This window comes from Acanthochromis polyacanthus, chromosome 11 (genome assembly GCF_021347895.1).
Source record: "Acanthochromis polyacanthus isolate Apoly-LR-REF ecotype Palm Island chromosome 11, KAUST_Apoly_ChrSc, whole genome shotgun sequence".
Taxonomy (NCBI): domain Eukaryota; kingdom Metazoa; phylum Chordata; class Actinopteri; family Pomacentridae; genus Acanthochromis; species Acanthochromis polyacanthus.
Genome location: NC_067123.1, coordinates 29,849,873 through 29,866,606, shown reverse-complemented (window position 1 = coordinate 29,866,606; position 16,734 = coordinate 29,849,873). Strand labels below are relative to the sequence as shown.

Genomic DNA, 16,734 nt, shown 5'->3' with positions numbered 1-16,734 from the left:
CAGCCCAACCACTTCATAAGAAACACTGACTCACAATGACTATTCTTGACAATTTTAGACCCAATTCCAAACAGCATTTCTTCTGGTTTGGTGAACATTTTAATCTGTTATTGTCACAAACGGCAACATCACATCATGAAACACCAAACATGCAAAGAATAAAAAGTCATTTTCAGCCTCGTGTTGGCCACAAAGACCATGAAACATGCAGCAGCAAGAGGAGGTCACCCTGACAATCAAAATCTTTGTTCTCAGCTTGCAAAAACATGAATCCTCTTATGTTTCCACATCTGGCTGCCCCATAAAGTTCCATAAGATCCTACATTTTTAGTGTGGGAGAGAATGCATACTTAATGCTTTAGTGTGACAACTTTGCTCATGCAGAAATCTTTGCCTCTGTGTGGGTGTGACTGTATTAGCTTATGAGCTGGATGGATTTCAAAAGAAGCTCTTCATCTGATGCCGCTACAAAGGGCCCGACTCGCTGCAGGGGCCGGTGTGTGTGTGTGTGTATGTTTGAGTTTGTGTGTCTCTACAAAAAGAGCACCATCCTTTATCTGGGAATTGAGACAAAAGGCCACCGACATGGTGCCGAGTTATTGTCGCTGCGAGCGTGACTCCTTCACACACCTACACACAGACTGGCCACAGGATGATCATGTTACACCTTCTGGGTGTGTGCAGAGCATAGATACACACATTCATCATTTGGTTCATGTAGATCAGAGGCTTGAAACACTTTTTGTCTGACACCCCTGCAGTTCTGCCAAAGAACAGAGCAATGCCTCATTTTAGGACAAGATATTACTTCACCATTAATGATATAGAAGCAAATGTAATAGTGAACGTTACAAAATGTTCCTCATCCAGCTGGACCGTCAATGTTCTGGTCAGTTTTTTCTTTGCATTTGCACTGTTCCCGCTGGCAGAAACTAAGCATTTCCACCATTTATCCCAGCAGTTCTCAAACTTTCTCTGACATTCCCCCCTCCAGATGCTGATGAAAATATTCCCCAGACTGTGAACCGCTGATGTGGAATACTAACACAAAAACACAGCTTAGTCCCAAGAGAACATGACCGAAACAGTACACTGAAAGTAAGAATCTTAAAAATGCTACTGTGTTATGTCCAATCCCTCCCCAACAAACACTACCCAACTCCCAGCCCACAGGAAAAAGCCACTGGCTCTGAGACAAAGAGCTGACAAACAACCACAAATAAAGGGAGGAGACAAAAGGAAAGAAGGGGAAAGGCTGGGGTCAGAGTTTAGAAATATGGCTCTGAGACTCTACCAAAGGAGGAAGTGCCATGCTTTCAGAGAGTCAACATGCACTAACAAGATAGAAACAAAACAATCAGGTCAAGTCTTTTCCTCACAGTGCAGCACCAGATGATTTTTATGAATTCAGTAGAGAATCTTGTGAAGTTGGATTGACAAGCATCACACCAGCCTGGTGACTCGACTCTGTGAGACTCCTGCAGGCAACGTGTGCTTCTCAACAGATCTTTTTGCGTCAGAAACCCCCCCCCCCACAGGTCTCACAGCACAACCGTAACCAGGATATCCTGTCAAACGTCGGCAGCTCGTAACTCTCATCAGGTTGACCTTTTGCGAAGATGTTCAGCTTGCTGAGGTCAACTTTTGCACTCATACCGAGCACATATGCAGCTGATTCTACTGTATGTGCGTCAACTTGCATAAATCTGCACACACACGGGAGAATGAGTGAGCATAGAGCTGCAGGGTATTGCTGAAAAAGGTATAAGTGTAGCCTAAACGGTGTGTTGTGAGCAGAACAAGCCGGCAAACTGAGGTAAACAAGTGAGTCAGAAACAATTAGAGGTACTTGGATGGGATTCTGCAAAGCCAGATAATCAAAACACTGAAATGTTTAGAGACACAAAGACAAAAAAGAAAGAAGAGCAGAAAAAAAATTATTACAAGACAAAATTAGCCCCACAGGCATACAGCTAATTCATAATGTCTATTGTGAGGGAATCTTCACATTGCCAAGTAATTACTTTCCAATGCAGCAGATTTATCAGCTGAATAAGTATGCTCTTTTTCAGCCTTTCCAAAATCATAAACTACTGACACCACATTTCCATCCCCCTCCAAAACCATGAGGCCTCAATGCTCAACTGCCTTTAAACTCATCCGTTACTTGACATTGCAATTCTTCTCTGGTTAGGAGTAGAAAACCCACACGAGTCCCATGTTGGATCAGGCGGGGGAAAATAAAGAAGGCATCTACACTACATACCAAGATATTTACCACTGCAGACTGCAAACATCCAACCACAATGTTCGTGCCCACTGGTGACACACTGGAGAGGAAAAGAGGCAGGGGAGCATAGAGCCGCACCCTGAGGCCTACTGCATCCTGTTTAGACTAAAAAAACACTATGAAGACATGAGGACTCACCCGGAAAACTTGACAACCAACCAGGACCGTTTGCTTTCTTCCAAATCAACCTGCTTCTAGCGCATGCGGCTGTAAGAAGATGGAGGAAGCAGCTGTTTTCTAAGCAACTTTAGTCCGACAATCTGCCTGCAAGTGAAGCGCCTTCAGCATCGTACGCTACAGGCGCAAACTTCACAGTGTTTCGTGCAGCGCTTCGCCTGAGGCAAACGAGCAACCAAGAGTGCGCCGAGACAGACAGAAGGAGGAAGTAGGCGTTTGTCGAGAAAAGAGGAAACAGGTCTGTTGGTGAAAAAGGCGGCAAAGTTGAAAGATAAGATGACGAGTACAAAGAGATTGAATGAGTCTATAGATTAAGATTCAGAGGTGAGAAAATGCGAAGAAAGCACCAGGAATCCTCAACAGACATGAAAAAAAACACACTCAAATGAGTTGATTGGGTTAGTTTAGGGTAATTATAGTTGATTGATATTTCATCAGTGTCCCCCTCCTGTAGCCCACTGTGTGAGTCTAAACTACTGATGCCTCGATAAAAACTCACCTTATCCAACCAGTCACAGTACAGCTAATCTATCAGGGGCCTTTAAGACACCAATGACCAAGAGCAAATTGGTCAGAATGACAGCCCTGGATGAATCACATGAAGAATCACAAGGGTCAATATATAATTGTGGGACTTTTTGTAACATAGTTGACATTTTTGCCGTTTTCAGGCCTAAAATCAACATGGCCGCCTATAACCAAACACCACATGGCATTTTTAGAGAAAGGGTCTTCTATAATATTATATAAACAATTGAGTAAAACTGAAATTGAAAGTTATTTTTAAAGACATTGTAGCAAACTTGTTGACGTGATTAAACCACACTTGACTCAAACACTACTTTATATTAAATAACTCAGAAAGTCTTGGAGTCTTGCCAGTCTTTTTTCCAGGAGGAAATGGCATCATGTGGAGCAGGTCATGTGATCTGGAATCAACACACTTCCTTGAGAGGGGTTCTGTCATGGGTAACTAAGTTGAAAGTGATTTCTTGGACACAGATGCAATTTCCTATTTTCCATATAAAATTTGACATATTGCCAAAAAGAAATATCTGTCATCATTATCTCAACTTAATAAAAGAACAGAATCACAACTATTTTTGAATAAGGTCATTTTATCATTGTTTATCTAATTAGAAGGTGGTTGATATTAATTTCGGAAGGTTATTTAGTTGACATTTTAGAGATATCCAGTCTTTTTTTATTAATAAGTGATTGTTTCTACAATAAATAATTATGGAATTTGTAAAGACGTGACCATAATGAAAATTTAAAAAATTAGTTTTTTTACTTTTAATAAAAATATATGCAAGATATATCCCATATCCCAAAGTCCCTCAATTATATACTGACCCATAAATATTTTACTGATCTCTGAGGGAAATTGCTTCCATCATAGTTGCTCCCATTCAAAGTTTTACAAATTTAAGCGGTACAAAAAATACATAGACAGATAAACATGACGTAAAAATATAAACCTAGTAGAAAAAGCACAAGCATACAATGCAAAATGTGTGTTGTTCTAAGACACAGAATACAGTATAATGATAGTAATGGAGTTATATTTGAGGTATTACACAGAGATGTAGTTATTGCACATTACTGAGTGTTAACTCAGGAATTGAAGTGAAAAACATTATTAGAATTTATTCTTTGTGGAAAATTGCTAGGAAATACATCAAATACCTGTCAAGATAGTACAAGGTAATGTTGAAGAAATGCATGGCGATTACCAAAGTGAGTAGGATTCACCCTCTGGGGAGCATGAAAGTCTAATGTTGTGGCAAACCATTGATTAGTTATTGAACTGCACTCACCCATCACTGCGTTGATAGAGCTGTGTGGTAAACTGGGAACAATAGGTCTGCCATTAAACAGAGTATAGTGTTCAATTCTAGGTGAAACTGAAATCTTTAAATTCAGTTGTACGTCTATTGTTGGAAGTCATACGTAGTTTTGATTTCTTTTTTTTTCACCTCAAAATCTACATACATGAGGAAGGCAGACTCCTAGAAACAACCCTTAATTTACTTTAGTCTCGTATAACACCACAACTAACCACAAACTCTGTTACAGCATTTAATTGACCTCTACGACAGTGTTGAAAAATTTAATGACAGGCATCCATAAAAGTAAACTTTATAGCAGAAGAGAACAAAGTTTACTTAATAAAAAGGCCCACTGTGTGTATTTCAGCTTAGACCAAAGTGTCAGACCAGCAGACCACAGTGTTACACTGCTGGAGCAGCTAAAAATACACCAACAAAACATAGAATGAGCTGCAAAGACTGTATTCACTGATGCATGCAATATTGTTGTTCAAAGACACTTTAACTGATGTCGCACACACTTTCACTTCCATCTCGAGCTCCCTCTAATTACCACAGAGGCTGAACGCTCTACAACCAGCAGCAAACACAGTGAGTCAGACGGTTTACACTGATCATGAGGCTGGATGCCCAAATTAAACATTTACTGACATCTTCATTTCAGACCGAGCGCTCAAACAATCCATCTGCACGCGTGATGCACAAAAACAGATGTTAACTCCACCCAGGTTGAGGTCAACTTTGGTTCGTACAAACCTCATAAATGTGAGGATCCAAGACTGTTAGTTCTAACTCCCGTAAGAGCCTCAGAAAGGCAAAAAAAAAAAAAAAGTCCAAGTAGGAAAACATTTCAACACAGCAACACCAGTGAACAAGCTAATAGAAATACATCACATCCTTGTTGAAGTTCTCTCTTGTGCCAAGCGAAGGAAATACCACAAAGCAGGGCTGAATGCGAGTCAAGCTGTCATGCGGTTGGTGATTTTGCCAAACTTACAAGCTGTTATGACCTGAGGAAGTGAAAAAAGTTTAGAGGAACCGTGTCGCTTGTGAGCCCTTGCTGCACAGCTAAGAATATTTGTGTAATCCATATAAATGTCTGAGAGTGAAGTGCGCTGAGTCAGACAGTCTGCTCAACTCCACAGCAGATAAATAATATAATCTATCCAAACTATCTCTGCTCCCTCTCAGCTGCTCTGCCTTTTCACTCTGTTTGAGCCCCGCTGACCCATCCAGGAGGCTGAATCATATCTGTCGACAGGCTTTAAAATTCCTCCAAGTCACCCCCTTTCCTACACTCCTTCAGAATTCAAAACCTGTATGTTTGCTGTGGAATGTACATCCCCCACTCTTTCACTCTTTCAAAGCCATACTCTGTCAGTCTACCATGCATTTTTCATCTACATAGCCCAACTCTGCACAGCAAGTTATGGCATATTTGTAGAAACATCATTCATATGCACTGTACCTGTAAAATGAATGGATAAACTAAAGCAAAACTAAAAAAATACAAGAAAATCTAAGAGAAAGTTGATGAAAAATGTAAGAAGAAGTAGTGCTGGAAGTATTAACATATTAAGCATATGGACATCAATACAACCCAAAAAGTGGATTGTTGTTTTGCCAGTGTCCGGATTTGCTCAAATGTTTTTTTCTTCCCGAGTTAAATCGAAAAATGAAGCTTTTTAAGTTGATCCTGCAGTAGTGTAGTCTGGTCAGAGTGGCTGCTGATTACTGGTCACATCTTGTTGTCTCAATCAGCAGCTATTCAGTCTTAGTATGCAAGGCTGGTTGTGTTGAAGCAATGTTTGAAAGATTTTTGTAATTACTAACAAACATAGAAGCTCATGACTGGCAAACAAAGGATCTTGCATATTAGTGTGGCGGGAAATTATGTAAGATATCAATTAATCACTAACAACAACCTGATTTATGAGTAAAGTAATAGTTATTTTTTTGCATGCACTATTCAAGAGAGACTGTTATCAGTCAGCTGTTGCTCTGATTACGGCTGACATCACTAGTGTTTACTTTAATGTTGGTGATTCAGGAATGTGAGCTTATGGTCAGAGCTAAAAAGCTTGAGATGAAAATGTCAGCTGAAAACCTAAAATGTAAAACACTAATACAGGTTTTGAATAACGTCCAACAGGTGCTGACGTCATTCAGGCAATTAGTATTTCATAACCCTTTTTTTTTTTTTTTTTTTTTCGGCTTTCCGCAGATTTTCTCTCCGAATTTTTCAAACAGAAAATGAATCGGCACATTCCCGCAGTCTGCTTGCTCGCAGAGGAGGCTGTCAGGCAAAGATAATTCCACAACACCTCAGGGGATCATCTATTATTCAAAGCCACATCCAAATTTATTCCACTTAAGAGGAGTAACAAGCTTTACTTGTAATCATCAAACTCCAGTGGTTATGATCCATGAATTTAAACGTGCAGCAGTGTGTGTGTGTGTGTGTGTGTGTGTGTGTGTGTGTGTGTGTGTGTGTGTGTGTGTGTGTGTGTGTTGTGGTTACTCTAGAGAACAGAAAGTTGGCCCACAATTTTTGTTTCCAAACTGCACATCGCTCTGCTAATAACACCTCACAAGCAGGTGTATGATCACACAATACCCACAACAACACAGGTTCTAAAAGCATAATGGTAGCAACCACTGCTGAACAGAGTCTGGTAATATGATACGTATCATGATACAGGGCTTTCACAATTCAATATATTGTCATATTTTAGGGCTGCATGCTATATTGATTCAGTGTTGACTTTCTGACGTGGGCATGAGCAACAGGAATAACGAAGTAAAAGCTACATCATCTCCCCCCCCCCCCCCCCCTGCTAGATACGAAAAGAAAACTTACCCTTCTCATTTTCCCTGACTGATCTCCAAGAAAAGTCTGTTTGACAGAACATCATTTACTTAAATTTATTGGTTCTTCTATGCACCGAGCATTAAGAAGGTACTTCATTTAAATGAGGCGTAGAGCTAAGAACCGTTTATATTGAAATGAGTGTGAAACAGCAGAGAAACGCTGAAAATTAAGATTTAACAGTTGCATAAAGAAACACATCAGTTGTACCTAAATACTTTGGCTACAGAGAGGATGATCCTGAGCAAAAACAGGTTCTCTGTCAGCAGTTTTTTTTCTGTTTGTTAGCACCACATGAAGCAACAAAACTAACGTTTGACCATTGAAATCGGCACCTCAAAGCTGTGTGTGACAAGTTCAAAGCAAAAAAAACAAAAAAAAACAAAAGTATTTCAGATGCTTTTGTCAGTGTTGCACCACAGGAGAAAGTTCCCAAACAAAAAAAGAGAAATCCCTGACGCGATAACCTTACAAAAGGCATGAAACCAATTAAATAACATGACACGTAGGTATCATGCACCCAGTTTTCTCAAGTTTCCAGAACTGAATGAAAAATGCAAGGCGCCAGTTGAAACAGAGCTGCTGTAAGTGGAATATTATGCAGCTACAGTGGACTTGAGGTCCAGCAGAACAGTGAAGCCCCGCATAAGTTTGACCATCTAATTTAATAATGAGGATGAACAACTGAAAAGTTGCTGTTTCAAATCGCAAGTGTTTGCGAATAATCATGCAAGAGAGAAGATGGCAACGGAGAGGACTTGAGCAGAAGTGTCGGCTGCTTAAGGTCCCAACAAGAAACGTCAAGTCCGTATCAACAACGTGGTAAACATGAGGACTGCTGGACCAGACTACATCCTGCAGTTAGTAACATGCCACATTAACTAACCTGTTTTCCATAACGGCCTGTCCTGGAATGTAGATGTTTACTGAAGTTTAATCAGCTTGATAAATGTTACTTTTACAAGCCATATATTGCTAAAGGCCCACTGATTTCAAACTGAATAGATCACCGCTAATAGGGTTTCATCTCATTTTAGGAAAACTGTCATAGCATGAAGAACACACCACCATATGCATAAAAATGGAGTGAAAAGGCTTCCTTATCTTATGCAATCAGAACTCTGGCATCTGCAGTGCATTTATGACAGTTCCTGTAATACGCAACATAAGAGCAATATTTCTTTTCAGCATTTTGGGATCACAATTCTCAATATTTTCTTCCATCTCCAATAACTGAAACATTAAGTGTCTGTTCCTGGCTCAGATACAGCAGTTATTCTCAAATAAATGAGTATACACAAGTTATTAGCCTCCAGATTAATAAAAGAAAAAGAGTCCCAGGACTCCCAGACTGAACAGGATACTGGAAGAGACAGAAATGCTTCTTGTTAAGCAGTGAAAAGGAAGTCTGAACTAGATAAGATTTACTGAGAGACAACCTGTAATGACATTATCGTGGACCATATGTAACAGCAGGCCCTTCCTACTGGACGGAGGATCGCGACTGAATTACTTCTCCTCACCGAGTGCAGGACATCACCACCATCTCTCCTCCATGCAAACACATGGTGAGTCTGCAAACCATCAAAACAAACAGCCTAATTATATTAGAGACGGCAATGAGGGAACACAATCTTACAAGTTCTGCAAAAATTGTACACATAATTGGCATATTTTCTTCCTTTAATTTCCGCAGAAAAAAAGTAACCGACAAACGGAGCGGTTCAAACAGATTTCCCCAACAAAATACGGTCCAAATGCCACCTTTCATACGGAGTAAACAGCCACAATCTGCAGTGAAAACGGCAGAGGCAACATTAATAAGTTCACAACCTGCAAGCTACAGAAGCTGCTTAATTGGACCAAACACTCCTGGGTGTATCTCACTGCAGGAAATGTCAAGTAGCAGTACCCTGTTTTAGATGTTTTAGATGGTCTCACTGCCCACAGGTTGTGCAAGTGTCCTCTTATTATCCTATGTGATAGTTTGTAATAATAATGATTTAACATGGTCACACAGGCTAATGTGCTGCCGACTCCTCGCCTGTCTGACAGTACCATGCCGGTTCAGTGGGAACTGGACTAAGTAGATCGATGGCAAAAAAACAGATTAAACCCACCAGCTTGTACTTGCTCATGCTGTGACTATGCCAGTGTAATAACTGCTGGTTTAGCACACACTTGGTACCAACTTTGGTGGTTTTATACTTTTGTTCGTCTGCCATGACAAATGGTGTTAATTACCTGTATTCTTACATTATCTGCTCACAGCTACAGTCAGCACTCTACTCAGACCATCAGTCATCCAGACATTTTCCTCTTTTCCTCCTTGTCTGTAATGACAGAAATTGAAAAGTAATATCTAAATTATGCAGATGGACAGGGCACTACTTCAGCCACGTCGACTTTAAATGGACTTGAAATGGACCCTGGAAAAAGAGCAATGTCAGGATTTCAGAAAGTGACTCACATGTGGAAACATACAGTAAACAGAACCAAGAATATAACACTGAGGTCAGTGCAGAAAATAGGCAGCTGAAGCTAGGCGGTAACAACGGAAAAAAGCTAGTCTGGCAGAGACAAAGTCGGCCTACCATCACTTTAATGAGCACGTTACACTAAAATGTTAAAATATTCCTCACATTGGCAGACCAATTGGAATCTTGCTATCTTACAAATAAACACGCTTCACTTAAAACATCCCCCGCCGTATATATAGTGCCTGGAAGTGCAAGATAATCTGTAGTGGACGATACACCAACAAAATGATACATCGTGACGACAATGAAAATAATCAGGTCAAGGTCATACACCCCAAAAGGCACATCTACATTACCAACAGGCTTAGTGTGAATATGAATGAAATCCCTCAAGTAGTCCCTGAGATCTGCTCCGGAAAGGAAAAAATATTTGAAGTGCCTCAGTATGACCTTGAAAATGAGGTCAAGGTCATACACCCCAAAAGGCACATCTATACTACATAGAGATGGCCTGGGTGCAATATGAATGAAATCCCTCAATTAGTTCCTGAGATATGCTCCGGAAACGAAATGCGTCCGTACGGACGGACGGACGCGATGACGCCAATATCACTCTCCACAAAAACATAGTGTATCAGAAACAGAAACTGTACAAACAGAATCATAAAATTTTCGGCTTACTAACGATCTTGAACACATCAGTGATGCGCCTTTCTTCCAAACCTAAGCTTAAAATCATGATATTTAATCAAAATCACTGTTTCCCATCTATCTTGTTGGAACATTTGCCATAAATAAACCATTTGCATCAACTATATTGCATAATAAACGAAGAGCTGTGCACTTTTTGATGCACCTGAAAAGCTATTAGAGATGAACTGGGTTGAACTGCAGGCAGTGTTTACACGGGTGATAAGAGTCAAGTTTGGAAAGAAATTAAAAATTTAAATAGCAAAAAATGCATATGTGGAGCCACCATTTTTTCTAGTAGTGGTAGCACATTTGGACACAGAAAAATGTTACCCATATTGATTCCCAGTTTGAGATATATATATATATATATATATTTAAAAATAAAGAAAGAAATTTGATCATGTCATACTGCATAAAAGACATTCTGTTGTCTTTACTTCTAGTCATTGTTGTGCTGTTTTCATAGAGCTGAAGTTAAAAATGAGCCCACTGTGAGGAAAAACATGACAGGAGCAAAGAAATGCTCGGGCTTCAGAAACAGAATTACAATGATAAAGGTAGAAAATACATAACAATAACAAAAGACGAAATGTTGAGCAGTTCACAGATGTGTGCCATTATCTCTTTACCAATGCTACAATATATGATTGGATTAATTCGGATTCTATTCTGAGTGCTTTTGGTGTTTACAGCTTCCAACATTCAGGATACAAAATGCTGAGAAGTGAGCAGATAAACATGCTGACCCATTGTTCATGAATGAAGCTCATCACTGCTCACCGTCTGATGTCAACGCGTGATATTTTTGGATATTCGAGTGCTTATGAAACATTACCTGTACCATTAAAATACCACATGTGTATATTTTAATCCTCTGCACTTCCAGCGTGTGTGTTCAAGAGCGTTGCATAAGGCGACTATTACACATGTTGTTTTTTCCTCCATTGCCTCACTAACTGAAACACAATAGGCTGTGTGCTCTGTTCAAACACAATCTCCTTTCTCTTTAGATTTAAAAATAACATGCCATCCTCGCCCATTACATAACTCAATATCAGTCAGCATCAAGGTCGGCAGTGAGAGCTTTAAAACAGAAAAGAGGCATACAATTAGGTGTTTACCCTGCAAGCCTTTTCAGTGCCAGTTAGGGAAAGACAGTGTGTGTGTGAGTGTGAGAGAGCCTACAGGCTATGTGAGTCACTGACAGTGTGACCTTCTGCTCTCAGGCCGGTTGGAAGCAGCCTATCCAGGTCAAACACCCACTCTCCACAGAGTATTTTGTTTTGAACTGAAGAATATAGTAGGATGGAGTTATAGAAATAACGTCGGATGCAATTTTGTCTTCAAAAGTCGACGGGAACTCGGAAACTCTTGCAGCAGCAGGAAGCATCAACTTTGCAGGGACCGTTGAATTCTAGCTGTGCTGAGAGCAATCAGTGTACCATAAGGTGAACATGCCGACTTGTGCAATCAGCAAAAAACACATTAGCGTCTATTTTACTGGTAAGCAAGCTGAGATCCGTCGTAATAAGGATTTACCATGTGACTGGGGTTACCATAAAAACATAGCAACATCGCAATTTTCGAGAAAGAAATTCTGCACGCTCAACCGCTCGTCAATTCTTATCTTTACCAGAAGGCTTTACCGACCTCAGATTCAATTCTGAGGTTGATAACGGCGGTTTCAAAACCCTAAATTACCTCAGCTAGAGATGCGGGGAAGGGAGATAAAAATGTCAGCTATGCTATGTGCGTCTCCAGACTCCACTATGGCTGGTCTGGCTGCAGGCCACAGGGTCTTTGGTGTAATCAACTTACATAGCTGGACCATTAGGACGAAGCAGGGAAGAGGAGCCTGAATGCTTAAAGAAACAGATGCAGACTGGAATCTGCAATGTGACAGCATGTATACTCAAAACAGTAGCAGTGTGCAGATTTATCAGTCTCCCAGACTAATAAGTGGATTAAAAACATGCTGATTGTTGTATACGCATTCTCAAAGAACACACTGACACTACTCAAATGTCATCTATGTCATCTCGACAAATAGGAAAAAAACAAAAACAAATGGAAGTTGCAAAATATCTTCAGTATGTGAAGTCACCATCTTTTCCCTCAATATTTCGAACAAATGTGCTCCCTTAAGGAAATGTTGCACATGTTGATTCTAAGTGTCTTCATTTTATAAAATAAATACATACATAATCAAGAAAATTGACCTTTCGTTTTGTAATTTTTATATCTGCTGCCATCTGCTAAAATTTATCATAGAGGCAATGCCGTAGCTTCATAAATGTGATGTTTAAGAGGCTTAAAATATATATAGTGATCTTTCGCTATAAACAATATTGGGTAAGAGGTTTAAGAACGGAGTTTGTTAATATTTACTTTCAAGCTATAAAAACACCCTAGTGGCCAGTGTGACTGTTGTCCAAGTGCACAGAGAGATGTAATTATTTCAGGTTTGAAGTCACTTACAATGCAATATTAAGTTAAAACGCAGATACTGACAATCTGTATTGTTTTGCTTGCAGTTTTCACCGACATGTTAATGAAGAAGTGGGACAGAAAATGGTCAGTCTTGCCACAACTCTGTCTTCACTGGCTTTGGTTTAAGTTGGTCTTTAGGCAGAGTTTCAACACACTGCACGAGAACACTACACTCCTATTCAGTCAATGATTTAACCCTTAAAGCCTCATCTAAGCTACATATTTAGAAGTTTTCCCTTCAAAATGATCTCTTCCCATCTTAAACTGGCTTAGATGCAACTCCACACCTTTGCTGTCTCTAGAATGTGAAGACCTATGAAGTCTCTGCGTCTTTCTCCACCCTCCACTCACTGCAGCTCAAGCACACCAGCTCACCAATGATTATTAAAATACTGTTAAACGACTTCATGCTGCACAAACAGTAACACTGGAGTAACTCAGTCCCATGTGTTGAAGACAGACACTGATTTTAAAAAAAGATCAATGATACAGAAAGTCACACCTGACCGGATCAGTTGTTCAGGTTTGCCATGTGTAAAACTCTGAAGGTCTGAATCCATGTTTGAGAGTCTCACTGCAGTTTAAAAGGGGGAAATGCTCAGCAATGATAATTTTGCTCATGGTGCGTCTTCTCGCGTGTGAAACAAACCATAAGAACACGATAACAAGGTAAATAAAACCACGGAGTTTTTCACAAAAAAATATGCAAGATGTCAGCAAAATGTCAATCTCAGCTCCGAAACATCAACATCTCTATTTAGTCCAAGCACATTTTAGTAACAGAGAATTCAAACCTTTCATGTTTTTATAAAAATTCTGGTGCACTTCTTGGCAAAGTGAATAAAAACACGATTATTTTCTAAATCTTTGACAGGACAGTCATATATTCTTTTTAACATTCTCAACAACCGACTTTCAAAATCAAAGCGCTCTATCTCTCTCAATACTGCCACATGGGAGATACAAAAAGATTGAAGTGTGATAAGAAAGAATTTCCCACCATGGAACCTGAAAAATTTCCATTATTTCTCATCAAAAAAGCAAAGCCGGAGCCCTCTTTTTAGTACCATGAAATAGCGCTAAAAACTGGAGGGAGCTCGAGAGTCAAATGAAACACAACGGAACTGTTTCCAAAGACAGTTTTGTGATGTACAGAAACATCAAAGTGCAATTCTTCAAAAGCAGCCAAGTGTGTGTGTGTGTGTGTGTGTGTGTGTGTGGGGTGGGGTGGGGGGGACGTGGAATAGTTTGACCAGAGCTCCCCTGTGACTGATCACTGCAGACAACAGTGATTGGAGCCTCTGGGGCCACGCATCAAGGAACAAGCCATGCTGAAAACGTTCACTGGACCCCTATCTGTGTGTGAGTGGGTGGGTGGGGATGTATAGAGGAGATGGTAGGGACCACACAAAAACCCTGTCAGGTCATGTGACCGAGGCGGGGATAAATGGTGCTTTTTGGTTGGTTAGACAGGGAAGTCATGGAAACAGGTCTATAGTCCCATTGTCTCCCTGTGAAGCCTGTATGTATGCGTGTGCGGTTGTGTTCAAGGAGGCGGAAGGCGTCATAGCACCAGGAAGAACCAGAGCAGCATTCTTCATTCACAAGCAGAGAAACGCCTCCATCATAAAGTGACCTTGACTACTCTAGCCAGCGCATCTGAGCATCTCCCTCTAACTCCAGGTGGGTGCGTTTCAGAGGAGGCAAACAATCACAGAAACATATTCAGTTCAGGTTATGAAACGTCATTGAAAAAAAAAGGGAAAAGCACAGACGTTAAGCTCCAGTTCCACACTATATAACTAATCACACCGTGCTCCTGCAGGGCGAATCAATGCCTCCTCTTCCACATGCCTGCTAGTCTGGCTCATCCACACTTTGCCAAGGATATATATCAAAAACAAATCCTCACAAAAACAGCAGCTGAATAATCAAACTGCTTCGAAAAAATCTTTCCTAAAAATGCAGAAATTCTTACAATTTCATCTTCTGGCTCCTACCATTCAATTCAGGAGGGTCAACCAAGCTTAAGCATTTGCAAATCTGCAGAATTGAGCAACAGACAAGCCTGAAATTTCACTTCCTCAAAATGCTAAAATTACACCCGAGACAGCCGGGGGAAAAAAGCAGCAGACAAAAGGTTATTATGGAAAAGATGTACACGCATCTACAAGCGGCACACACAAGCAAAAGACAACAGACATAAGAATGCCTTTTATATTCTCCTCTGTGGGGTTCCTCATTCATAAAACACACACACACACTGTGGTTATCTCTTCCCAGCTAACTGAATATCGCTCTTGAGGGATATTCCATCCCTTAACTGGATTATCGCTGCTCATGAGGAAGATAGTGTTGGTACAGCTTCTGTGTGCTAAATGAAAACCAAAAGCCAGGTGCTATGGTGAGTTACTCGTACACACAGGATCCCACGAAGCTGCAAAAAGAGCAGGGCACTCTGCCGACCAGGCATGAGCGATGTGTAAGTCTCAGAATAGAGCAGTGGGGATTATGCAAGAACAATACTGTAGCTAAAGGTTTAGTTTCGCCCATTTTGCAGAGAAAAGCGAACTGTACTGTCCAAGAGCATGGGCAGTATAGCGATGGGACGCTAATTACTCTAAGTGTCAGGCTTCATATGTCATGTCACCCACGTTGAAAAACAAGATTTAAAATTCATGCAGCGTAGCGGGATTGGAACCAGGGTGAAAATACAGCACTTTATTTTGTGTTTACACCATGCATCTATGAAAAAAAGCGTTTCCTACTTCACTCTGAAGTCCATTCTTGGGCTTCTCATTTCCACTTTTGCAATTTACATTCTCGACCACTTCCAGACTAATTTTGGCATCACAAAATCCTGCTTCCTTCACTCAGAGTTACATGAACTCTGAGAAACTTTCACCTTTCAACAGATCAAAGTAAGAAAACAGCTTTCTGGTGTCAAACTGCACCCACATCATTCTCAACAGTGCAGCTCAAACAGCAGCCATGAACAAAACAACCGAATCGAGGGAGATTTTAAATCAAACTGTAAACTAGCAGGATGCAAAAAAAGAAAAGAAAAATTGCTATAAATTGAGGCTGTAGATACTGATTTCTTTTGATTAGCCCTTGAAGCAGCTGGCAAGGTTGTGAAAAGGATTTAAAAAGCTGGCTCCATATAATAACAGATCAAACTGATAAATCTGAAGGATTTACCGTGAAAATAACGAGTTACACAAGACACCGGACAGTCCACGGCAAAAAGCACTGCAGTTGCGGCTGCAGTCTTTGGGGTTTTAAACTAAAAGGATACTGGAAAGCTGATGACTAGAAAGCTTTTCAGACCTGCTTTGTTACATTACAGAAGCTTAAGTCCCTCCACTCACAGCGCTGGCAGGACTGGCATGTGCTCCACTGAGTTAAATGGGATGTGAAGGATTGGGCACCCCGGGTCAGGGAATTTCCATTGCGAATGATTGCTGAGCCACCAAGGCCAGGCTTTCATTTTGTTCAGCGTTTAGACAAACATACACAAACAGGATTGCTTTCAGACGGCATCGTAGCAGGGAGACGCATGCAGTCGCAATGTACACACAGGAAGACGGGGAGCAGTGAACATGAGAGTTTGCATTGCACAGAAAAGTTTCCCATGAAAGTCTGACGAACTGTTCCTGGGGTTTATTTGTGTGCCTTAAGGACAGGGTCAGCACAGTAGAATGACGTCTGTACAGTGTTTCTGCAGGCTTTTGATTAAAATCTGCAGCTAAGGCAAGATACTGTTAAAGTAGCTGTTTAGACATGCAAGGTCACCAGGGATTAACAGATTATCACCAAAGCCAATCATCAGAACCAATATTCAGCATTCAAGTGTATTTCAACCTGACTTATTTAAACTTTTTCGTGCCTTGCATTTCTCTT

General features: G+C 40.5%; 1 protein-coding gene across 7 annotated transcripts in view; it reads right to left on the bottom strand.

Moving 5' to 3' along the window:
- The window catches only part of elmo1 (engulfment and cell motility 1 (ced-12 homolog, C. elegans)), a 109,284-nt gene that overhangs the window by 78,494 nt on the left and 14,056 nt on the right, over nucleotides 1-16,734 (bottom strand). The window contains exon 1 of one of the 7 annotated variants that reach the window (XM_051955646.1): nucleotides 2,429-2,615. The exons of the other annotated variants lie outside the window; for them this stretch is intronic. The gene's annotated coding sequence lies outside the window, so the exon portion shown is untranslated. Of the gene's footprint in view, nucleotides 1-2,428; nucleotides 2,616-16,734 lie in introns of those variants that run through there. 7 annotated transcript variants of the gene reach the window in all.